This window comes from Pseudorca crassidens, chromosome 3, assembly GCF_039906515.1.
Source record: "Pseudorca crassidens isolate mPseCra1 chromosome 3, mPseCra1.hap1, whole genome shotgun sequence".
In the NCBI taxonomy this organism is placed as follows: Eukaryota; Metazoa; Chordata; class Mammalia; order Artiodactyla; family Delphinidae; genus Pseudorca; species Pseudorca crassidens.
In genome coordinates this window covers 159,284,087-159,310,412 of record NC_090298.1, presented here as the reverse complement: position 1 = coordinate 159,310,412, position 26,326 = coordinate 159,284,087, and the positions used below count along the sequence as shown (strand labels likewise).

At 50.8% G+C, this 26,326-nt stretch overlaps 1 long non-coding RNA gene across 2 annotated transcripts; it reads left to right on the top strand.

The window, feature by feature from the left end:
• LOC137222205 (uncharacterized) lies at nt 1-24,981 on the top strand. Of its 2 annotated transcripts, XR_010942375.1 has the most exons (5): nt 1-1,843; nt 9,824-10,067; nt 11,936-12,000; nt 12,464-12,733; nt 21,124-24,981. It is a non-coding gene; the product is annotated as an uncharacterized lncRNA (long non-coding RNA). The 2 variants fall into 2 exon arrangements; XR_010942374.1 differs by having other exon boundaries at nt 9,824-12,000.
• Nucleotides 24,982-26,326: the final 1,345 nt, after the last annotated feature.

Genomic DNA, 26,326 nt, shown 5'->3' with positions numbered 1-26,326 from the left:
GTGGGATCTTAGTTCCCCAAACAGGAATAGAAGCCATGTCCCCTGCATTGGAAGCACAGAGTCTGGACTGCCAGGAAAGTCCCTGCTGTACATGTTGTCTGTGGCTGCTCTCAAGCTACAATGGCAGAGTTGAGTGGTTTCAGCAGAGACTGAATAGTTCACAAAGCTGAGCAGCTGTACCTTGGCAGGAAAAGTTTGCGGACCCTGCAATTTCTCCTCACCTCGTCATCCGGGCTCCAGTCCAGCTGAGCCCCCTCCATCTCGCCCGGGGATGCCAGCACCAGCCTCTTGTTTCCTCCCCTGGTGGATCATACTGCAGTAGAGTGTGAGCATCACTCCTTCAAGGTGTGGCCTGTAAACATCACTGAGGATGGCGTGTTTAGATCTAAGTTCAAATATCCCCTCCAATGGCCCCTTTAGTTCAGGAGCTCTCAGCCTCAGCACCACTGACTTCTGGGGCTGGATCCTTCTCTGTGCTGGGGGCCGTCCTGTGCATTGTAGGGTGTTGAACAGCGTCCCTGGTCTCCACCCACCAGATGCCAGTAGCACCCACCCCCCACCAATAAAACCAAAAATGTCTCCCGACATTGCCCAATGTTCCCTGGAGGTTAAAATCGCCTTCCCCTTCTGTCTGACCCCACCTATCCTGCTTTGGTAGGTGGCAGAAAGGGAGTGGGAGACCTACCCCTCCTCCCATGGACAGACCAAGGGATAGACTTTTCACACCTAACACCTCTCCCACCCTTCAGCACCCTCCTGTGAGATGTGAATTACTCGCCCCTTTAGCAGATGGGTAAACTGAGGTGCGGTGAGGGAAGCCAGTAACCTGTCCTTCTGCTCCCTGCCCCCTCAGGCTTTCTCCGGACAGCAGAAATTACAGCCCTCAGAGCCCCAAATAGCTCCTTTCTCTCTCCCTTCAAGGCAGTCGCTGAACACACTGGCTTGTGGTTCAGACTCCAAAGCTGCAGGGGTAAAATAAGAGATTCAAATCTTGTCCGCTGGAGAGCATAAACTTCAAAGAAGGCAAAGGGGTCTGGTCCCTGATGATGGGGGCCTGATTGTGTTTGCCCGCTGCCTTGGGGAACCACAAAAAGTGTCTGATGGGGAGAGTCAAAATGAGCCCCTGAATGGGGGGCTGGTGAACCCCCTGGGCTGTTCTGCTCAGTGAGTTCAGAAGGAGGTTCCTACAGACTTTTCGGTGAGAATGTGGGACCCTGAGATGGCACTGGGTGCAGCCCATTTGTAGGCATGGCTTAGAGGTCTCCTCCTCCAGGAAGCCTCCAGGAATGCATTCCTTCCATCCTCACATAGTCCCCTTTACAAAACTCCTCAGGGTCAGGGAAGCCATCCCTGGGCCCTGATGGCTCCTCACCAACTGGCCAGACAAGATGTCGAGGTGAGGGAGCCCCAAGATGGGTGTGGAGGCTCAGGCTGGTGGAGCTTTGCAGTTTCTCTGCATTTTCAGAAAATAGAAGGTGAGTTAAGCTGGTCATTTTCAATTCTGCCTGAACATTCAAGTGCCCCCAGGGAGACTTTAAGATCTATGATCCCACCACCTGAACCCAGAGAACACAGTTAACATCACCAGCAATGGGACAAGCCAAGGTCAGGTGCTTCGGAATACGAGGCACCAGGGAGAACCAGCATGACTCCTGCAGATCCTGCCCCAAGACACACAACTGAGCTGGTCACCAGGAACCAGCAGGCCAGCCCGCCAGGGGATGTGCTGCAGAACAACTGCCTGGACTCTGCAAAAATGTCAAATGTGAAAGACACGAGAATCTGGCTGAGAAACTGCTCCTGATAAGGGAGGCAAGAAAGACATGAGAACAAAAGACAGCAGGTGAGTCTGTCCTGGATCCTAAATGAAGAAAGAAAAAGTTGCCATTAAAAGACTAAGACATTTAAAAAAAAAAGCTTAGTCTTTTTGTGCAGCCATAACACAATACCAGAGACTGGGTGGCTTATAAACACATTTATTTCTCACAGTTCTGGAGGCTGCAAGTCCAAGTTCAAGGTATGGGCTGATTTGGCAACTGGTGAGGGTTTGCTGGTTCATAGATGCTGCCTTTTCACTGCGTCCTCATATGGCGGAAGGGGCGAGGGAGCCCTCTGTGGTCTCTTTTACAAGGGCACTAATCCCATTTACTGGAACTCCACCCTCATGACCTAATCACCTCCCAAAGGCCCCACCTCCTTGATACCACCACATTGGGTGTTAGAATCTTAACCTATGAATTTTGGGAGGACAAACAGTCAGACCATTGTGGGCAGTGGGGTTCATTTGACTACAAAATGTAAATTAGATCATGCTATTTCTCAATGAAAAATTTGGAGAGTGTGACATTTGTCCTGGAGTTGTGTGAGAATCTCCTGGTTCTCAGGATAGGCAAGCAGAAGAACTTAGGAATTATGGAGCATGATGTCAACAGTGTATTCCCAAATCGTTCAAAAATGATATTATATTGCTATGAACTGAATACTTGTACCCCGCTCAAATTCACGTGCTAAAGTCCTAACTCCCTGTACCTCAGAATATGACTGTATTTGAAGGTAGAGTCTTATTTATTTTATTGTATTTATTTATTTTTGGCTGCGTTGGGTCTTCTTTGCTTTCTTCTAGTTGTGGTGAGCAGGGCCCTCTCTTTGTTGCAGTGCACGGGCTTCTCATTGCAGTGGCTTATCTTGTTGCGGAGCATGGGCTCTAGGTGCGCAGGCTCAGTAGTTGTGGCGCACGGGCTTAGTTGCTCTGCGGCATGTGGGATCTTCCTGGACCAGGGCTCGAACCTGTGTCCCCTGCATTGGCAGGCAGATTGTTTCTTAACCACTGCACCACCAGGGAAGCCCAGAGGTAGGGTCTTTAAAGAGATGATTAAGTTAAAATGAGGCCATACAATGGGCCCTAACCGGATCTGACTGGTATCCTTATATGAAGAGGAAACTGACACAAACAAACTGACACAAGGGATAAGTGTATATATGGAGAAAAGACCCTGCAAAGAAGCAATAAGAAGGTGGCCATCTGCAAGCCAAGGAGAGAGGCCTCAGGAGAAACCAACCTGCTGACACCTTGATCTTGGACTTCCAGTCTCCAGAACTGTGAGGAAATTAATTTCTGTTATTTAAGACACCCAGTCTTAAAATGGCTGTTATGACAGCTGGAGCAGACTAATACAATATTTATAAATATATACATTTTTCACCTGTATATGTAATATATACTATATATACAAATTTTATATCATTTGTATCAATTACATATATACACATATGTATAAGCATATATATATATATATATACTTTATATTTATATATATAAAGAGAGAGAGGGAATGTGATAAATTGTTAGCAGCTTGTGGGTCTGGGCGCAGGGTATGTATTATTCTAGCAACTTTCCTGTAGGTTTCACATTTTTCAAAATAAATGTTGCAAAAACGTGAAAGAGAGCCTTGGTTCCTGGCCTCACCAAGCCCACTGAAGTCAGATCCTTGGGCATGGGTTGGGCACCGGGATTTTTGAAAGTGGCACCCCAGCTTCAGAACTGGGGTTTGTGGTGATGCGGAAGCATCATGATTGCAACAGGGGGACCGGGGCAAGGGCCCTTCTCTGAGGGCCGATGGGGTGGTGAGGCCAGGGGAGAGCACAGGCTGCAGGCCTGGGCAGAGGTCCAAGTTGCCCCTTCTCCACTCCCCTCTCCCGCCTTGGCGACCTCATGTCCATTTATTTCTCTGTGCGGTCTCCTGAGTTGCCCCTCATAAGAGCAGTGTTTTGCTCCATTTTGCTTAATTGGAAGTTACAGGCCTCGTGGCCATACGCTGAGGTGCCTCTCATGCCTGAGGGCAAAAAAACCCCGTTCCCATTAGCAGTCACTCCACGTTCCCCTCCTCAGCCCCTGGCATCCACCAGTCTGCTTTCTTTCTCTCTGGATTTGCCTGTTCTGGACATTTCATATACATGGGATCACATACTCTGTGGCCTTTCATGTCTGGCTTTTATCACTCAGCCTAACATTTTTCGAGGTCCATACGTGTTTAGTATATATCAGTGCTTCGTTCCTTTTTATGGCCGACCAAACACATTATTTTTTAAAATCAGGGCTTTGCTTATAGAAATGCAAAATGCTATATTTGTCAAACATCAGACGATGTTTTTTTTTTTTTTTATCCCCTCCACAAATAGCTCAAAATCGACTCAAGCTACCAAACGTCACACACTCCCAATGTTTAACCACAAGCCCACGGGTCTCCTGTGGAAGGGGTTCGGGGCTCAGGCATCCTTGGATGGCCCCCATGGGAATAACGTTTTAATTAAAAAGGCTTACAATGACAGACTCGAAATGTAAACTCCCAGGCAGCGAAGGCCCGGGCCATGCCTGACATTCCAGGCCAGCCTCCTTGGAGCCCCAGCAGCCGCAGAAGTCCCCAAGCCGAGCCAGGAATAGTTCTGCCTTTTATTTGGAAAGAGAATTACAGGGCTTGCAGCCTAGCCCCAAGCTTGCTGCTTCGAAGCTGTATTTTTGAACACGACCATAACCGCACACTTGCCTTCGATGGTCCGTGCCAGGCTAAATGCTGCCAGCTGCTTAGACGCTCGGCTCAAGGCTCTAAACACAGGTTCTTTTTTATTCCCATTTTAAGGTCTACCCGACTATTTCTGTGCAAAAACAGATTGAAAATCTCACTGGCTCGGGAGCCTCTGGCAGCTACCAAGGCCGCCCTGTTGTCTCTGCTCCCCGCAAGTGGATCTCGGGTCTGCCTCGTCCACGGGGATTTGCCCACCTGGAGGAGCTGTCCCTGGGTTCCCCAAATCCTCCCCTCCTCATCCCAAGCCTGGGGAGGGTGGGACTCTGGGATCAACAGGCTCACTGGCTGGGATAAGAGGGGTGACTCCTGGAAGGAGAACCAGAAAAAGCAGGATGCATGATGGGAAGGAAAACGTTCATGTGGTCACAGTGGATGAGCCAAGATTTGAACTTGGGTCCTAGTTAGGTGAGAGTCACAGGGTTAAAAAATGTTGAGCCCTTGCTGGTGGGAGTGTACGATGGTGTAGTGGCTGAATTCTGGTGGGTCCTCCAAAAGTTAAACACAGACTTACCAGCAATTCCAGTCCTACCCCAAAGAATTGAAAACAAGTGTTCCAATAAAAACTTGTACATTCGTGTTCATAGCAGCACTAGTCACAATTGCCAAAAGGTGGAAACAACACGAATGTCCATCAAAGGATGAGTGGATAAACAAAATGCGGGTCCATCCACACAATGGAATGTTACTCGGTCATAAAAAGGAACGAAACACTGACATGCTACTATGTGGATGAACCTTGAAAACGTCATGCTGATTGAAAGAAGCCAGACACAAAAGGCCACATGTTGTGTGATCCCATCTATATGAAATGTCCAGAACAGGCAAATCTATAGACACAGAAAGTAGATTAGTGGTTGCCAGGGGCTGGGGGACGGGGAGATGGGGAGTGACTTCTAATGGGTACAGGGTCTCTTTTGGGGGTGATGAAAATTTTCTAGAACTAGGTGGTGAACTAGAGATGATTGCTACACAACCATTTAAATGTACAAAATGCTACTGAATTGTTTACTTTAAAATGGTTAATTTTATGTTATGTGAATTTCATTGCAATTAAAAAAACAAGCAACTCAGCTCTACCCTTGGGTTCAAGGAAAGGAAGTGTCCAAGAGCAGGTGGGGGAGATAACGGCATATCAGCAACACCTGTGAGAAAAACTTCGGGGTTCTGTTGGGTTGATATGACTCAGTAGGGGGAGGGGGTGGGGCCTGGGATGCGGAGAGTCTCTGCCACATCAACAGAGGTATAGGGTCCAGAAAGAGGGAGGTGGGTTCCCTGGCCAGACCACAGCCAAGGAGTTGGGCTCAAATCTGGGGAGGAGAGGCAAGGACAAAGTGCAGATTGGGGGAGGGGCTCAGTAGGGCTGAGAAAATTTGAAAGCCCATCCCTTCGAGGAGAAATAGTGCAGCATGAACTCTAGAGCTGGGCTAATTACATTAAAATCCCAGCTCTGCCACTTACCAGCTGTGTGACCTTGGGCAAGCCACTTAACCTCTCTGAGCCTCAGTTTCCTAAGATGTGAAATGGGTTTAAGAATAGTACCTGTTTCATAGCAGGTTGTGAGAATTCAGTGCCTTGGGGTAACAGCATTATTCCCGGCAGAGGGAACTGCACATGGAAAGCTGTGGAGATGTGAAGCCATGAGGGAGAGTGGTGAACAGTGAGCAGATCTGGAGAGAGGCTGGGTTTCTGCCTCAGAGACACCCAGCACACAGTAGGTGATCAGATGGCTTCAGGTGCCTGCCCTTGCCTGGAGGAAACTAGCCATTTCCCTCCTCTTTGCTTCAGGCTGGCCCCCAGGAGTTAAAGGCCCCCAGTTCTAGCCTAAAGAAGTTATACAAATGGGCAAGAAGCACATGAAAAGGATGCTCAACATCACTAATCATCAGGGAAATGCAAATCAAAACCACAAAGAGCTACCACCTCACACCCATGAGGGCGGCTCCTAACGAAAACACAGAAAATAACAAATGTTTTCGAGGATGTCGAGAAATTGGAACCCTTGTGCACTGTTAGTGGGAAAGTAAAATGGTGCAGCTGCTGTGGAAAAGAGTACAGGAGCTCCTCAAAAAATTAAAAATAGAATTACCTTATGATCCAGCAAGCTCACTTCTGGGTAGATCCCCCAAAGAATTGAAATCGGGGTCTCAAAGAGATCCTTGTACACTCATGTTCACAGCAACGTTTTCCACAATAGCTAAAAGGTGGAAGCAGCCCAAGTGTCTAGCAATGGATGAATGAATAAGCAAAATGTGGTCTATCCATACAATGGAATACTATTCAGCCTTAAAAAGGAAGGAAACTGTCACGTGCTACGTGGATGAACCTTGAAGACACGCTGAGTAAAATGAGCCAGTAACAAAGGGACAAGTATGCATGATTCCACTTATATGAGGTCCCTAGAGCAAATTCATAGAGACAGAAAGTAGAATGGTAGTTGCCAGGGGCTGGGGGAGGGGGAATGGGGAGTTAGCGTTTAATCGGGACAGGGCTTCAGTTTTGCAAGATGAAGAGTTCTTGGAGAAGGATGGTGGTGATGGTTACACAATGAAGTGAATATACTCAGGGCCACTGTGCTGTGCTTTTAAAAATGGTTAAGATGGGGCTTCCCTGGTAGCGCAGTGGTTGAGAGTCCGCCTGCCGATGCAGGGGACTACAGGTTCGTGCCCCGGTCCGGGAAGATCCCACATGCCGCGGAGCCGTGAGCCATGGCCGCTGGGCCTGCGCGTCCGGAGCCTGTGCTCCGCGACGGGAGAGGCCACAACAGTGAGAGGCCCGCGTACCGAAAAAAAAAAAAAAAAAAGGTTAAGATGGTGAATTTTATGTTACGGGTATTTTACCACAAATTTTACTACCATTTGAAAAAAACCACACATTCTGAGATGTGTCTGTAACAGAATAGATAATTGATTTATACCTGGGGTGGGGCTCGCTGGGTGATGCTGGGTGAACATCTCACTCTTTGGGTGCCTGTTTCCTCCGGTGCAAACTGGGGATATGAGGCCACCCTCTGGCGTCATTAGGAAGGTCAAGATGTCATGTGGGGAAGCCAGATGGGGATGGGAAGGGGTCCTACCCATCCGCAGGGTCCCGCTTGGGAAACCAAATCCTGCATGTTCCGTTTTGGCTGAGGGAGCACCATGCCTGCACTTTATTCCACAGAAAGATGCCAAGGACTTCGAGCAACCGTAAAACTAAAACTTGCTGGTGTTTGTCCCGTGCCTGGCTGGCACTGCATCTGCCCATTTTACAGAAGAGGAAACTGAGGCTCAGAGGGGTGAAGTGACTTGCTCAGATCACATAGCAGGATGTGGCCGGGGTGGGATTAGAAGCCCTAATTTGCCTGACCTCAAGCCGTGGAGGCCCTGAAAAACAGCGAAGGGGCTCCTCGTGATGGTTTAGAGACACGGGCAGCGCTGGTTTCTTCTGACACAACAGACCACAGTTGGTTGAAGAGAGTTCTGTTCTAGCTGTGCAACTCTTCCATAAATGCAAAATGTATTGATTTTCTTCAATATGATGGAGAGGGGGGTGAAAGTGCTCTTTTAAAATGTGCTTCCTAAATGCTATTGTGGGGAGGGGGTCATCCCCGATGAGATCCTGGAAGAGCAAAGGGAGACCTGGAGAAAATCTGAAAAAGGTCTGGAGTTTGACAAACAGCATTGTCCCAAGGTTAATCTCTCTGCACCGCAGACGTGGAAGAAAATGGCTTTGTGGAGGCTGAGGGAAGGGGAGACAGAACTCTTTGTACCATCATTGCACCTTTTCTGAAACAATAATCTGGATGATCTAAAATTATCCAAAATAAAAACTTCCTTTTTATTAAATCAACGTAATTTCGGCCCAGATGGGGATGTGTCTGCGGGGGAGCCTTCTGCTTTGGGCTGGAGAGGACACAGAGCCCTTTGTCCCCATCGAGAATCGGTGACCTTGGGTCAGATGGCCTTGGTTCGCCAGACTTGGGCCTGTGGCCACCCTGGGGCCAAGAGGATTGGAGGGAGAAGCAGCCTTGGGGACATGAGGGACAGGTGCCCAACACTTTCTTTTTCTCCCCGCCTCCTCCAGGTCATTGGAAAGTCCTGTTGGCCCTGCCCCCAAAATGTATCCTCATTTTGTTCCTTCCCTCCACTGCCCTGCACCACCCAGCCTCCATCATTGCCCCAAGCCACCCCTCTGGCCTCCCCACCCTTGTCTCCCTCCTTCTCTCCCTCCATCACTCTGTTCCAGCCACACTGGTCTCCCTGCCCAGGACTGCTCCACCTCAGGGCCTTTGCACCGGCTGTTCCCTCTGCCCAGAACATCCTCCCCCCAGGAAGCCATATAGCTCTTCCTCTAACTTCCTTCAGTTCTGTGCTCTGGTGTCACCTGGGAGCAGTCGCCCTTAGTCACCTTGAATCAACAGTCCCCTCTCCTTGTTTGCTGCCTTGCTTTATCACCTGTCTCCCCGGCCAGATCCTCAGTTCCAGGAGTACAGAGGACATTGGTTACAGCTTTACTGTGTGGTACAGTGGCTATACAATGAGCTGCACTTAGTTAAATCATGTCATTGGATGACTTTCGGTAAAACTGCGTGCCCACAATGGAATCGGTGAACAGGTTTATCCCTGCAAGTTTCCTGGGTCCCCTGGTAATCCCTCCTTCCCCTCCCAACACCCACCTTCATCCCAGGCATCCACAATCTGCTCTCTGTGACTATAGATTCGTTTGTGCTTGCTAGAATTTCACATAAATGAAATCATCCAAGAAGTGCTTTCCTGTCTGGCTTTTTTCACTCAGTATCACAATCCCGAGCTCCCTGCAGGCCATCACGTGTATTTGCGGTCCGTTTCTTCTCATGGTGGAGGAGGGTTCTGTGGTGTGGACAGACACAGTTTCTCCATTTACCGTTTGAGGGGAATCTGGGTTGTTGCCATTCTTGACAATTATGAATAAAGCTGCTATGAACATTCCTAAGAACATGTGTTTTCATTTCTCTTACGTAAATACCTAGGCGTGGAATGATGAGGTCAAATTGTATGTATGTGTCTAACACTTTTTTTTTTTTTAAAAGGAGGTGAAATTTGCATGACATGAAATTAACAGTTTTCAAGTGAACAGTTCAGTGCATTCAGTATATCCACAATGTTGTGCAACATCACGTCTATTTAATTCTAGAACATTTCCATCACCCCAAGATGTTTAACCTTTTAAAATTGCCAGGCTGTTTTCCAAAGTGGTTGTACTCTGTTACATTCCCTCTGCAGCGTTTGAGCGTTCCAGCTGATCCACGCCCTGAGAGTCAGCGTTTTTATCTGCCTGTTTTACCCAGAGTCAGCCCGGGCTCAAGCAGGTGCTAAAATATTTGTTGAATATGTGAACAGATGAACGACCGTGATGACTCCTGGGGTGGCTTCTTAAATGCACGGATGGGACCTGGACTAAATCCGCTGAGTGTTGAGGAGGGAGACACCCCCTGAAGTTCGGAGACCCTGGGGCATCCGAGTCATGGTACAGCTCCTATGTGCTGGCCACCAAACAGTCCTCAGCTCATCTGCAACACAAGTCCCATTTTACAGAGGGGGAAACTGAGGCTCCGAGAGCACCCGGAGGATGCGGCATTAGCAAGGACTCTGCAAGGGCCCCAGGGACAAGGCAAGAAGGCTCAGTCTGCACTGAGGCCAGATAAGAGTGGTTGGCCTGGTTTCAGGGGACTTGGTTTGAACCCCAGCTCTGCTGCTGCTGCTGTGTGAGCCCGGGCAGGGCAGCCACTGCCCTGATCTCCCCTTTCCTCTTCCATGAAGGATTTATTGAGGGTCTTGTGCACGTGGAGGTCATAGCTGTGCACATGGAGGTCATAACTAGGACACTTGGTCCCAAGTCAAATTCTAGGAGGTGAGACCAAGGAGGAGGGGCAAGCTGGGATACCATCAGGGCTTATTTGTCTCTATTTTTTTAACTAGCAAATATCCAATATCCCTGGTTCTCCTATACATATAGTATCAATATATAATTACCTAAACGAATATTTATGAATATATAAATATTTACAGTAAGTCCCCTACATACGAACAAGCTCTGTTCTGAGAGCACGTTTGTAAGTCCAATTTGTTCATAAGTCCAACAAAGTTAGCCTAGGTACCCAACTAACACAACTGGCTGTACTGTACTGTAATAGGTTTATAACACTTTTCACACAAATAATACGTAAAAAACAAACACAAAAAATAAAGAAAACATTTTTAATCTTACATTACAATACCTTGAAAAGTACAGTAGTACCAGCTACATCACCATTGCTTTTACGCTTGCTTGTGGACATCCTGGGCTTGAAATAAAGATACTGTACTACTGTGTATGCTACTGTACAGTAAAGTACACAAAAGCACAACTACTTGTAGAGGACACACACACGTGACAATGTACCCCAGACACGTGAACTAATTTACATGATTGGACATGCGAACGCACGTTCGCATCTTTGAAAGTTCGCAACTTGAAGGTTTGTATGTAGGGGAACTATATGTAAATATACAGTTATATAATAAATATAAATATATTTACTGTATATACTTATATATTTATATAAATATTTACACATTTATGTATCAATATATTATATATTTATATATTTAATACAATTTATTATGTTACATGCAGATACATGCAGTCAATCCTCATTATCTGCAGATTCCATATTTGCGAATTCTCCAACTTGCTAGAATTTATTTGTAACACCCAAATCAATTCGCGGACACACACAGAGCGACAACAAGTTTGAGTTGCCAAGTGCAGGGTCCCATCTGAGGTGGGACAAGGCGACACTCTGCCTTCCTGTTCCAGCTCTCAGACTGTAAACAGGCATCCTTTTCATGATCTTTTTAGTGTCACAGTTTCCCCACTTCTGTGCTTTTCTTTGGTGATCTTGCTGTTTAAATAGGCCCCCAAGTGTAGTGCTGAAGTGCTATCTGGTGTTCCTAAGAGCAGAAAGGCTGGGATGCACTGCTGGGGAGAAATACATGTTACTTCATTCAGGCGTGAGTTCTGCACAATATATATTAAACAAACTGTCTTTAAACAGAAACACACAGAAAACAAGGTTATATATTGACTGGTTGATGAAAACGTTGTCACCAGAGGCTCGCAGGAAACTAACCCTGTATTTCATTTAAGGTCAATGGTCCAGTATTGGCTAATTCAGTGTTTTTGGTGGATAATGAGAATTGACTACACACACACACACAATATGTAGACATATATAAATATATGTAAATATACTATAATATGCAAATGTGTAATATATGTAAAGCGATTACATATAAATATATATTTATGTTTATACAGACATTTAAAAAATATATATATATATATTTTTACAGTTGGTTTGTTTGAATCCTGTTCCAAGCCAATGTGCAAGGACCTAGAGTCTGTCATACAGAGTGAAGTAAGTCAGAAAGAGAAAAACAAATATCGTATATTGAGGCATATATGTGGAATCTAGAAAAATGGTACAGGTGAACCTATTTGCAGGGCAGGAATAGAGACTCGACATAGAGAACGGATGTGTGGGCACGGGGGAGGAAAGCGGGGAATGAACTAGGAGATTGGGATTGACATATATACACTACCGTGTGTAAAACAGATAGTGGGAACCTGCTGTATAGCCCAGGGAGCTCAGCTCGGTGTTCTGTGGTGACCTAGATGGGTGGAACTGGGGGGTGGGAGGGAGGTCCAAGAGGGAGGGGATAGATGTATACATATAGCTGATTCACTTCGTTGTACAGCAGAAACTAACATTGTAAAGCAACTATGCCCCAATTAAAAAGAAAGAAATGTCTTTTTTGTCTCTTTAACTTATAGCTTTTCCTCCCTCCTTTTCTTTTCCTCTTTACCTTTTATTTGTTGAGGAGCTGGGGTCACACGCGTGTCCTGTAGTTTCCCCAAATCTGGATTCTGCTGCTGGCGTCCCTACGTGTTGCTCACTTTGCTGTGACTCAAGGTTGATTTTCCGGCGCGTTGACCCCCTTGAGACACGGGACGGGTCACTGAGCTCCATGCCATCAGAGGGACCCCGCATCGTCACGTCCTGTCCTCGCAGCCTCCAACGACTTCTGCCTGGAGCCACGACCTCTGAGGGGGCTGCATTTGGGGCTGGAGAGCTGTCGTTCTAAAGCCAGGTATCCGTCTGGGACTGGGGTTAGGACAGCGACGTGGAATCCCACCCCTGCTGGGTCAGACTCGTCTTTATTGAGAACAGGGATACTTTGTTCATCATGGGTATTTTTGCACGCATTTTGATTTTCAAAAAGATCGCATTACACGTTATTTATCTTGAAGATGGAGTTTTTTGGAGCACCCTGAGCCCCCCACCTCCCTCCTCTGGGTCCCCTGACTTTGATCCTCGTCTGCATGGGAGAATAATAATAATATCTCCTCCCCCGCGCAGGGTTGGAGTGAGGCTGAAAGGAACCCACAGGCAAGAGAGTGTTTTTGGCCCCCTCACCCCAGGACGAGGTGGCCCTGGAAGGAAAGTGCTTCAAGGAGGGAAGCTGAAAAAGAAGAGGGTCAGCTGGTCACTGGGCAGCGGGGGTGGAGGACAGAGGAGCTGGGCACATTCCTGCCCTCCCTGGCTCTGTTGCTGCACCTGTAGCTTGAGGTGGCAGCCCCATTCTTCTGCCTCCCTCTCTGCCTACAGACTTCAGGTTTCCAAAAACTGACATCCCCTGGTTCTCTGAGTTTCCTGAACACCTACTATGTGCTGAGCTCAGTCCCCGACCCTGGGGACACAGCAGTGAACAGGACAGGTCCAGTCCTGCATGATGGAGCTGACATTCCAGGGGGATCAGGTCTGATGATTTGATTACAGGTCATGATAGATGGGGAATTGCATTAAACAGGGTGCTGAGAGAGTGGAAATCTGGGGGCTACTTTAGTCACTAGGGGAGGCCCAAGGGGCCCTCTTCGAGGAGGTGACATATGAGTTGAAGCTTGAAGGAGGTGAGGGAATACGCTGCATGAGGATCTGGGGGAAGGATGCTTTGGACAGAGGGCATGGCACGTGCAAAGGTCCTGGGGTAGGGAGCAAGCTGGGCTTTTGAGGAGCCATGGGGCTGCAGAGTGTGTGGCCCAGGCAGGGAGGAGGTGGGGGTGGGGAGGTGGGCAGAGGTTTGCCAGAAACTTCAGGGAACCAGGAGATCCGTTCAGGGATAAACATGCGAATCAGGCTTTCAGATGTAATTTCTCATAGCATCTGCCTTTCTGGGGCCCTTTGGCTGTGTCTGCCTCTGAAGCACTCTCCCTCTCCGACCCTGCATGCCTCTTATCTTGGAGCTGTATATTGGGAAACAGAATTATCTCCCCTGGCTTTGGAACAGGCTATAAATGCTCAGGGGTGGGGTGAGGGAGGCAGTGAGCACTATGCCCAGTCGCTCCAGGTTTCACGTGTGTGTGTGTTGGGAGGGAGGGTGTAGGAACCATGGCAGAGCCCTAGGAACCCCCAACCTGGCCCAGATGGGCATGGGCATCCTGGAGGCCTTCTTGGAAGCAGCGTCCAAACTGAGGCCTGTTCCCAAGCAGCCGTATAGGGTAGGGTCTTGCTAAATTCTGTATCCCGGGCCCCTGCCTGGAGCTCTGGCTGGCCTTGAGAGGCCCAGCGTTTTTACATCCCCACTCTCCCTCCTTGCAGGTCCCTGAACCACCAGGAAGAGAGCTCCTGGTGACGGCACACAAAGGCCTGGAGGGAAGGGTTCTTTTCCATTTTTTTTTTTTTTTTTTCCGCCGTCTTGGGACTCTCTGAAGGCAGGGGCAGGGCCAGGGCAGAACTTGGGGAGGTCCCGAGGGTCCTGCTCCTCAAACTTTGCCTCTTGGAGGTGGGAGGTGGGGGTGGGATGGGGTTGGACCCAACCTGACCCTCCCCTCAAAGCAGAGAATTTCTTTGAGGTTTCAGGGTGTATTTTGAAAACTTCTCTGGAGTTTTCACTCAACCCCTTGACATTTTCTTGTTAATTTTGCTATAAAACCACATGCAGTTTTCTATTGAATCTGTGTGTACACTTCCCCCAGACTCAGTTCTCTCATTATTTAATGAATAGTCACTGAATCCATGATGGGCACCAGGGATGGTCGAAGTCCCTTCCCATATGGGGCTCTCGGGCCAGCAGGAGGCGAATGATATCAGTAAATAGACACCAAATACAATTCCAGGTACTGAGATGCTCAGAAGCAGGAAGGCCAGAGGGAGAGAGGGCACATTCATGCCTGTGACTGAAGGAGGCAGGAGGGCTTCTCCCAGGAGGCAAGAGAGGCCAGAGGGAACAGCCAGTGCAAAGACCCTGCCCCTCACAGCCATCCCACGTGGCGGGCGATTTTAATCCCATTGCTCAGGTGAAGAAACTGAGGCTCAGCTATCCTGGTGGACCCTCCAGGGGGTTAGTGGCAAAGCTGGCTCAGATTTTGGACCCTTGTTTCTAGGAGGAGGGTCTGGACTGGGCCTCCCTCCTGACCTGTCCCAGATTCATCCTGGGAGGTCCTGCCTCCATAGAACACTCACAAGGATGCCAGGCAGGGGGATGCAGGTGGGGTTGGGGTGGGGAAAAGGAGGGCCAGGCCATGCCAGGAGCCGGGGGGAAGCCAGGCACCTGCAAGCAGACAGACAGACAGACAGGCAGCAGCCCACAGAAGAATTGGCTCAGCAGGTAGACAGGTAGCCAATGCATGGAAACCCCAGGCGGGCCTGGCGTCAAGGGCAGGCGGGAGGCCTGGTGACTGATGCCACATCTGAGGGGCAGCCCCTGGCACCCGCCAGAGGAGGGGCAGGAACAGCTGGGGCAGTTGGGCTTCCCAGTGGAGGCTCACCTGGTCCCGGCTTGGGTGACGGGGAGCTCACTACCTCCCTCCTTCAGCATCCCTCAAAACACTTCTTACCAGGAGGTTCAGCTCTGTGTCCTGCATTTTCCACCTCCAAGGAAGAAAAGATCTCCTTTGTGCTTAAGTTTTGTTGAGATATAAATGCACATACCATGTAATTCAATCATTTAAAGTATCCAATTCAGTGGTTTCTAGTATATTCACAGAGTCGTGCAACCATCATCACTGTCCGTTTTAGAACATTTTCATCACCTCAGGAAGCAACCCCGTACCCTTTAGCTATCACCTCACTATTTCTCCGCGTCCCCACCCCCGGCCCTAAGCAACCACTAATCTACTTTCCATCCATATGGATTTTCCATTTCTTGGTGGTGTCACCGGTCCAGCTCCCTCCAGCCTGTCCCAAGTGGTCTCACTTTATCCTCACACCACCCCCACGGGGTGAGTGCTACCACTATGCCCATTTCACAGATGAGAAAACCGAGGCTCAGAGAGTGCAAGCTGTGTGGGGATTTGAACCCTCACCTCCCTCCGCCCCGTCCCTGGCTTAAGTTGTGTGAAGTCCCCACTGCCCTCGAGATAAGGCCCAGCTCATTAACTTCAACTTGCCAGGTGGTCCTCTCCTCCAAGCCTTTGCCCATGTGAGTCCTTCTGCCTGGAGTGCCCTCCCCACCTTCTGCAACTAACCCTCACTCACTCCCCCAAGACCCCCTTCCAGTATCCCTTCCACCAGGAAGCCTCCCGGAGGCCCTGGCATAGCTGTTCTCCCCCTCTCCCCAGCCCTGCCCCTTGGCTGTGAGACCAGGAGACATCTGGCTGAAAATCTTAAAAATAAGTCCTGTAAACTAGTCATTGGATGCATTAAAGGCTCTAATCAGCCGGGATCACGATGCGGGGCCTGATAACCCGGCTGTTTTGTACCAGCTGCCCTGTGATGACATGGGCCAACTCTTCTGAGAAGTGTGCGCATGGAGAGGCCCCAAAACCACCCTCCCCCCACTGCTGATAGCAGATAACATCCCCTGAGCTGTGGTTTTCGCAGCCATCAGACTTGTGGTGCCAGATCGACCGAGCAGAGTGAGATCAAAACAGTATCTGGGCCCGGCCGTGGTCAGGAGTGAAGGGCAGCGCGTGGGGCGCTCGGGGATGCGAGGGTCAGGCAGGGGCCCCCAGTGCCCGATGAAAGCAGTGGGTTAGTATTATGCACAATGGGGCTTTTTCCATCCATTTCACACTGGAGAAATTGAAGTCCGATGGGTCCTCGTGCCGCATTCCCTGGGTCTATCTTGGCCAAGTAGGCGTCCCGATGGGTCTCAAACACCCTTTGCTTCATAGACGGGGTTCAGGAGTACTGGAATGAACTGCCGTCAGGCCTGGGGCTGCCCGGGGGAAATGTGTGGAGCGTCTTAGGGGTTGGCAGCAAGTGCCAGCAGCTCCAGTTCCTCTGCCTAGGATGGTGGCCTCTTTTCTGTCACACGATCAAGTCTCTGCAAAGGGGCAGCACGTGGGGGGCAGTTCAGTCTTCCTGGGTTCAGGTTTCAGGCTCGCAGTTGTTGGCCAAGGACTCGGGTCCTAGAGAGGCCAACTCAGCTGGGCTCTGCTGGAGACACAGCCTTGGTTCCAGAATGCACCCATGCTGTTCCACGCCGTTTCACACTGTTCCATCTTCCTCAGGAAAGCACACACAGGCTCAAATTCACTGCACCCTGGGGCTTCCAAGGGCAGGTCTGAAGGCCCTGAAGTTCCAAAGGCAGGGCTGGGTCTGTGGTACATCCATCCACTTTCAGCAAATATTTTCCAAACAGCTGTATCATGCTGCAGCATACCTGACCTAGGTATGTCCACAGGCATGTTTAGGATAAAATCCAAACCCTTTTGTTGAGGCCCACAAGGCCCTGTGGTCTGGCCCCTGACACCCTCTGACCCCATCTTCTCCCATTCTCAACACACCAGCCTCCCCCCTGTGCCATGATCACTGGGCACTGTCTGTCTCTGGGCCTTTTCACTGGCTGTTCCTTCTGCCAAGAATCCTGTTCCCTCTGGCTCACTCCCTCACCTCCTGCAGGTCTGAACTCAAACAAGGAGGCCTTCCTTGACTTTCCCAGCTGAAATAACCCTCCTAGCCCCATCCATCTCCTTAACTTGATTCACTTTTCTGTACCACAAAGATTTTTCCTGATGTTATGTCGCACGTTTCTACACTTACTGTTTCTTTCTCCATTGGCAGGTATCTTGTCTGTCTTGTTCACTGCTGTACCCCAGCCAGGCATGCTGCATCTGCATAATAAATAGCTGTGAACGGATGGATACGGTCAAGGGGAGGTGTGTGGGGGGGGCTGATTTGGGTTGGGGGAGGTTGCTGGAACCTCTCTGAGCTGACACTGGATATGAGGCTTGAAGAGTTTGCTCCTGGGGAAGTCGGCCCAGGAGTGGCCCAGGACAGGGACAGAGCAATCGGGAGCTGCAAGGCGAAGGGGTAGCCAGAGTCCCCAGCCTTTGCTTGGGTCCCAGGTTCTGAGATTATTCTTTTTCTGTTCCCCCCATAGGATCTGGGGGTTGATGTGTGTTCATGTCCAGCTAACTCTTTAAATAAACTTTCTATTTTGGAATAATCTTAGGCTTCCAGACAAGTCGTATAGGCCGTACCCTGTAGCCCTCCTCCCAGCCTCCCCCATCAACATTTGACATTTTCACGGTACCTTTGCCAAATTGAAGGAATGAATGTTGGTGTGTTTACGTTACTATTAACAAAATGCCAGACTTTATTTGAACATCACCAACTTTTCCACTGGTGCCTTTTTTCTGTTCCAGGATCCCACATTGCATTTAGTTGCTGGGCTGTTTTAAAAATATAGATTCTTTTTTTTTTTTTTTTTTGCGGTACGCGGGCCTCTCTCTGTTGTGGCCTCTCCCGTTGCGGAGCACAGGCTCCGGACGCGCAGGCTCAGCGGCCATGACTCACGGGCGCAGCTGCTCCACGACATGTGGGATCTTCCCGGACCGGGGCACGAACCCATGTCCCCTGCATCGGCAGGCGGACTCTCAACCACTGCGCCACCAGGGAAGTCCCTAAAAATATGGATTCTATGTATTGGAAACCCAGCTGTGAAACTGGAGAAGGCTTGAATGGGGGGCTGGGTGGTGTCTGTGGACCTCTGTGAGGCTGTCCCTGAGCAGTAGGTCCCCAAGGTCAACGGCATGCTGAGGGGAAGCCAGGGGAAAGTTGAGGCTCCATCTGGGAAAGAATCTGCTAACCTGGGAGCTGATTCAGGGGCGAGGGTCCCACCAGGTTGCCCCATGGGTAGTGAGCGTCCTGTCATGGGGGCATGTAAGGAGGTTCTGTTTGGGTTCCTAGAGATTTTATGGAGACCTCTGGTCTGTGCAGGAAAGTTGGATGGGATGAGCAAGTTTCTGATTCCTACTTGAGGCAAATTCCCTGGAGCACATCTGCCCTGTTCTTGTGACCCACCCACATTTCTCTTTGCCTTCAAGTCTGAGGAGATGAGTTTTCATGCTGTGCAAGCAGGTCCTCCTCTCTGAGCATGTGTCTCTGTCTGTAAAATAGGGGCTTCCACTTCTCACACACTAGGATGACTATCTTCAAAAAGACAAAAACGGGCTTCCCTGGTGGTGCAGTGGTTGAGAGTCCGCCTGCCGATGCAGGGGACGCGGGTTCGTGCCCCGGTCCTGGAAGATCCCACATGTCGTGGAGCGGCTGGACCTGTGAGCCATGGCCGCTGAGCCTGCGTGTCCGGAGCCTGTGCTCCGCAACGGGAGAGGCCCCAACAGTGAGAGGCCCGCGTACCGCAAAAAAAAGAAAAAAAAAAAACAATCAAGGGTTGGTGAGGATGTGGAGAAGTTGGAACCCTCCTAAACCTAAACCGGTTTAGTCGCCTGGAGAAGAATTTGGTGGTTCCTCAAAGCTAAACATCGAGTTACCATAGGACCCAGCAATTCCCCTTCTAGGTACAGACCCAGGAGAAGTGAAAACACGTGTCCACACAAGAGCTTGCGCACGCACACATCCACACCAGCACTAGTCACGGTCGCCAAATGTGGAAACAACCAAACGCCAATTGACAGCTGAGTCCATAAACAGAAAGTGGTCCATCCGTACAATAGAATATTATTCAGCCATAAAAAGGAACGAAGCTCTCATACATGTCACAATGTGGATGAACTTCGAAAACATTATGCTGAGTGGAAGAAGCCAATGCGAAAGGCCACATAGCGTGCCGTCCCATTTATATGTAATATCCAAACAGGTAAACCCACGGAGACAGCAAGCAGATTCGTGGTTGTCAGGGGCTGGGGGTTGCGGGGGGGAGGAGAAGAGACTACTGATAGGGAGAGGGGTTCCTTTGGGGGTGATGAAAATGTTCTGGAATTAGATAGAGGTGATGATTGCACCACATGGTGAATGTGCTAAAAACCACTAAATCGTACACTTTAAAAGGGTTAACATGGTGAATTTTATGTTATGTAAATTTTATCTTGATTAAAAATATCAGAGCTAGCCTCTGTGACCACCCCTAAAGCGGGGGAGTTGTTGGGGGCACATGTACTGTCCCCTCCCCTCTCCCTTTGGACCCTCAGAGCAGGGTGGGCGCTGGCAGCCCACCCAGTGAGGGTGCCCCAGTGCCCACTGACGCTCCTGCCCACCACGCCCAGGTGGCAGCTACTCAGGCTAGGGTGGTAAAGGGGGAAGTGGGGCTTTTCGTGGTTCCAGGGCCCCTGGATTTGCATCGGCCACTTTTACATAAAAATCTTTCCAGGCTGTGCCCAGCGGGCCCTGAAGCCGGCCATGGGGTCGGTGGGCTGTGCACCGGGGGCGAACTTGCTGGAAGCTTCTGCAATACCCAGTCCGACCTGCTGGTTCCTGTTTTGGGGGAATGTTATCACTGCTGGCTTCTTAGAAAGAGCCCGAGGTGGGGGGAGCCTGCCAGCCCCCAGTGAGTCCTGGCATCACCTTTGCCCTCTCTTCCCCTGGGGTGGGGGGCAGACAGGAGCTCTATCCGGGGGTCGGCAGGGGCACAAGGCCAGGGGTTGGGGGGTGGTGATGACAGGGGCCATTTACCAAGCACTGCCTGTGTCCCTGGCTGTCTGTGTGCTGTGGGTCATCTCCTGGGACCCCCATAAAATGTGTTTCCCCCAGACCCATAGTTCAGTTGAGAACACGGGGGTTCATAGAGGTGTGATGATCAGACTGAAGCCAGGCTGGGGTTCGAGCTGCTGGCCTGGGGTCAAGCCCAGGCCGATAAAACTCCCGTTTTGATAAGCTGGGGGGATGACCTGCCACAGTTTACTCAGGCAACAAATATTTACCGAGCTCCTCCTGGTGCCAGGGTCTGGGCTGGGAGCCGGAAATTTGATGGGCAGTAAGCCGGCAAGGTCTTACCCTCCCAATGGCCGATGGCCAGGGAACAGATGAGAGAAAGTCAAATGAGTAAGGTGATATCAGAGAGCATGGTAGGGGGACGGAGGTGGGTCCCAGAGCCACAGGGAGGGCCTGAGCAAGGGAGGTGGGCAGGGGGGTCTTGGTGGTGACGGCTTGCCTGCTCTGCGTGAGGTGGGTGTCCCCTGACAGGCGTCTCTTCCATTGCCCTCTCTTTCCTGCTTTGGTTTCACCCCCTCGAGCCTGAATTTGCATTATTGGGACATTTCTTCTTTTTAAAACTCCTACCTTCTGCCTTCTCTGCAGAGTCTCTCTTGGTGCAGCCTGGAGGGTACCGCTCCTGTCCCAATGGACCCCCATAAACAAAGGATTTCTTCCTCGGCTTCGGGTTTCTCAGAAAAACCGCCTCCGCGGTCCCGGGTTATGAAATGCACCCTGAGCTGACCAGGAAGACCCTGTGGGACTCACTGCCTACCGAGTGCCCCCTGCAACAGGACCGGAAAGGACCCCTCATAACTTTCCTGGGTCCCCATTTTACCGATGAGGACCCAGAGGCCAGTGAGCTCAGACTGGGACTCGAACCCGGGATGGCTGCCTCTTGGGCGCAACGATCCTTCCTACCCTGAGGCGCACGGGGCATCAGACCGGAAAGACAGAGACCCTGGGAGAGTCAGGCAGGCTCACGTTGCACCTCCACCGTTAACATGTAGCCAAGTAGTCTGGCCTTGCTGGGCATCAGTTTCCCCCTCTGGCAAATGGGCTGAGCGTTCCCCCCTCGCTCCATCATAAACGCTCCTGCTTGTGGCTTCAGTGGCCTTTGCATACGTCCACCCCGTGTTGTCAGCCTCCCCTTAAACCCCTCGATGGCATAGCTTTGGTTTCAGGATAACGTCCATGCTCTTCGCTGTGGCTTTTGAGGCTGTATGTGGCCAGTCCCTGCCCCCCACCCCGGACCCGGGTCTCTGCCAGATCCTCAGACACATGAGGCTCCCCCAGGACCCCAGGCCTTTGCACTTGCTCTTCCTGCCTCCATCCATGCCTCTGAACCTCAACCAGTTATTGCCTACTTACCTGTCAGTCTCAGCCTGACGTCAAACTGCCTTCTTTCCTTTTCTGCTTTTTAAATGTTTTCTTCAAGTGTAACATATAGACAGAAGAGTGCCTAAATCCTAAGTCTATGGCTCGATAACTTTTCACAAAGTAGACACACCTGTGTAACCAGCACCCAGCTCAAGAAACAGAGCATTCCCAGCCCTAACCCTTCCTGCCAAACTTCCTGGTGGGCTCAACAGTTTTGAATTGATGATTAATGATTACATGAGGGGCCCTCTGTCTCTGATGTGGCTGTCCAATAAGCTGCCGGGTCCTTGGGCTGCATTAATAGAGGTATAGACTCTAGAACAAGGGAGGTGATTTCTCTCCCCATTCTGGGTTGATCAGAGCAGGCAGGCAGCTTCCCCTGCCACTCTGAAATAGGACAGACGGACAGCGGGTTCAGTGAAAACCACCGTGGTATGTATGTGTGCGTGTATACACTTCAGAGCGGTGCCCTGGGAGAAGGCACTGGAGGCTTTAAGGCATTTAACTTAGAGAAGGACAGACCCAAGACCCTGTCACCTCATCCGGGTGGTTCCATGGCAGAGCAAGGCAGGGTGCAGGTCCGCTCTGAAGGAGGCGCGGGTTCCAGGCTACTTTGATGGTAGTGAGCATCCCGTCAGGAGAACGATGGCAGCCTGATGCCCAGGGCAGCAAGGAGAGCAGGAGCTCATTACTACAGGCTGCCCAAGACAGAGATAGTCTAACGCCTTCCCTCACACCAGGCCCTGTAGAGAGGAGGGGGAGGGGGAGGACTGCAGGGGACCTGTGGCCATGCTGAGACCTTTCTCAGGCGGGGAGATGGAAGCCCAGAACCTGCCCAAGCTCATTGGGCCAAAACTGGCTTTCCAGGCACAGGCCGGCCTTGGAGCTCCGGCTTTGGGTGGAGTTCAGGTCAGGTTATATCTGGCATGGCCGTTCCCTTTCGCCGGCTGCAGCTGCCCGGGGTGGGGGCCGCTGGGCACGCTCCACCACCTGCACTGGCAAGCGGCCGCAGGTGCTGGGCCGGCCACTTTACATAACCACGCTTGGTCTCCCCTGCCTTGCTCGCTGTCCTGCCCCCTCGCCTCTCACCAGGAAAGGGCCAGGGGTCTGAGAGCAGGCGCCGACTCCGAGCCCCAGTGAACTCCTGAGTATTTTTATTTCACTTCTGCGTTTCACTTTTACTGGTCTTGGGCGAAATGTGCGTGCTAGTCAGACCCCAAGCAGTAGCTATTGGGTTAGGGACGGTTCTGTTCTGTGTCGACCAGGCTGGGGATGGGGGAGCACACAGACCTGGGTTTGAATCCCACCCCTGCCACTGGCTGGCTGTGTGGCCTCTGGAGCTACACTCAGCCCCTCTAAGCCTCCTAAGAGGTGCATGGGGTGTGGGAAGAGACCTCGGGCCTGGGTTCTGATGTGACCCTGCCTCTGGCCTGCTGTGTAGCCTCAAGCAAGTCCCTTCCCCTCTCTGGGCCTCAATTTTCTCTTCTGTAAAATGGGAATAACTACAGCCACATCCTTGGAATGTTGTCTCTCTGATCCAGCACTTCTTCAGGGTGTGGCTGGGTGCTTGCGCAGGAGAGGTGAGGCATCCTGGAGAGTGTGGACCAGTGGCATGTCCTTGAACTTGAGAAGCTTGAGCTATAAGGATCTCACCATGTGGCTAGTTTAAAATGCAGATTCCTGGGCACTTCCCAGGGTCAGGAGGGGGCGGGTTGGCCCTCAGGTGTCAGCAGGCGCCACATCAGACCGAGAAACTTTAGGAAAGGCTCTGGGACCCGAGTTTGTGTTGCCCGGGACAGGACCGAGGAGGGCTGTGGGGAGGGGAAAACCGAGGGCCAGAGAGGTGAAGTCATTCACGCTGGGTCGCTCAGCCGGCAAGTGGCTGCACTGGGATTGAACGGCGAGTCGCACACACAGGCCCCGGCACCTCCAGCGAGCCTGGCGCTTGGGCGCGCTCTGCTCTGAGCACCCAGGTGTTCACGTTCCATTGGCCTCAGGGCCAGCGGGAGCTGCCGAGGAATGTGAAGCTTCAAGCTTCCCCCGGGAACAACTGGCAGCCCGGTCGGGGTTTATATAGTGGCTCCCAAAATATCTGGCCGCAGATAGGCTGAGGCAGGCAAGGGCGCGGCTGGCCAATGCCGTGGCTTCCTGTCCTGCCAAGATGTTTCCTGCCGATAGCCAGGCCCAGTGGCCTTATCTATGACCCTGGGGCCGCCAGAAGGACAGCACCCCCTACCAGGGGACAGGCTGTTCTGGCCCGGGGAAGGGGCTGCAGGGACCCAGGAGAAGGTCAGAGAAAGCAGCAGCCCTCTGAGGGTGGTGGGTAGTTAGGTCAACTCACACGTTTGGGGAAGGAGCATTGGACTCGGAGCCCAACTGCCCCAGGGTTGAGTTGCGGCTTTGGGGCTAAATGACTGTGTGACTCTCGGGAGTTGGGTCCCTCTCAAAGTCACCCTCATCCATCAAGTGGGGACAGTGGTGTCTCCATTTTCATTTAACATCCCCCACCCTGGCCCCCCAGCCTGGACCTCAAGGAGCCCCAAGTCTGGGGGAGACAGAGCTGGACACAGATCCCGTCCCCAACCCTGCAGCATCAGGGCTTGGCTAGAAGGAGGGTGGAGGCTGGAGGAATTCAGGTGTCTGTCTAGGGTGGCTGCCTGGAGGAAGGACGCCACAGCTGGGGTTCAGTGGATATGTAGGAGCCCATCAAGCAGAAGACATGGAAGGGATGACCAGGCTGAGGGAACAGTGGGCGAGAATGCTTGGAGTCAAAGTGACACTCTCCCCATTTCACAGCGAAGGAAGCTGAGATTCCAAGAGGAAGTGATTCCATGGCTCTGAAACCTGGCTCTTCCTCCTGTACCTGCTGCCGAGCTCCTGGGAGGAGACATGTTCCCTCTCAGTTGAGACCCTGGGACATGGGGGACTTTTTTTTAAAAATTCAAATTTGATTTTACTGCAGCCCAAACAGTACAATTAACTATACATAAATAAACTATATATATATATGTATTACGTATATGCACACACATTTTAAGTTACAGGAAATAACAAAGTGAATAAAATTTTCTAGGAAATAAAGTTTATTATGGTAGATGGTGTTAAAGTTACAGTTGCCTACAGCCATAACTCAACATCCTTAATTTGGTGTGTGACACATTTTCTTGCCTTCCTGTGTCCTGCTAAGTCACCGTACCTACTGCTTTATTAAACTGATACGCTGATATTAAACATTACTCATTTCACTTATACTCTGATTCTAAAAAGGGGTTTTCACCTCTGACTCTCACCAGCTCCACCATGGTCCTCCCGGACCTGGTGGCCAAGGCTAGGGGGTCTGATGGGAGCAGCAGGGAGGGACTGGGGTCAAAGATGAGTCTCAAGGTTCCAGCTGGGGTCTGAGACAGGGTCACTGGCCCTGCCTCTGTCTTACCCTGTGGCTTCAGGGAGGTTGTCCACACCTCCCTGCCCTTGGAGGGAGGGGCCGAGATGCCCCAGAGCACCAGCATCCCTGGACTCTTTACCCAGGACAACCCAGTTCCTGCCTGCTCACCCCATCCCCCCCCTCACTGGCTCAGGTTGGAGATTTTGTGCACAACGCAGGGAGGGTCGATGGGGTGAGCGGTGAGGGAACTGCTGGTTTTCATCCCCTCTTTCATGGTTTTCAAGACGCGTGAGCAAACTATGAAACTTTGTTCTATAAATCCGTGCTGCCTCCATGGGGCCTGAGCCACTTGGGTCTCCTGGTGGGAGGACTCAAAACTGTGGGGCAGAGGGACTCAGACAAATACATGTACATGAATATTCACAACAGCATTTTCACAGAAGCCGAAAAGTGGAAAGAAACCAAATGCCCATTGATGGGTGAAAGCTAAACAAAATGTGGTCCATAATACAAGGAAATATTAGCCCTAAAAATGAATGAAGCCTGACACATGCTACAACGGGGATGAACCTCAAATTTGTCACACTGAGTGAGAGAAGCCAGACGCAGAAGACCACCTAGTGCATGATCCCGTTTATATGAAATGTCCAGAGAGGCAGATCCATCGGGGCAGGAAGCAGACAAGCAGTTTCAGGGACTGGGGGAGGGGGGACAGGGAGGGACTGCTCATGGGCACAGGGTTCCCTTTTGGGGTGATGAAAGTGATCTACAATTAGATACTGCTGGTGCTTGCACAACTTTGTAAAGGCACAAAGGGCCCCTGAACTGTTCGCTTTAAGATGGCTCATTTTATGTCATGTGAATTTCACCTCCATTAGAAAAACGATTTTTAAACTGTGTGGCAGTGTCCTGGGGCTTGTTTCTGGGTGGTTTCAAAATTTCAAATGGTGAAGCCTTTGCTATCATCTGATTTTCTTAGCTGATGGGCTCCCCCATTATGCAGTCAGTGCTCCTAGGAAGACCTGCTACTGGAGCTGGGGTGAT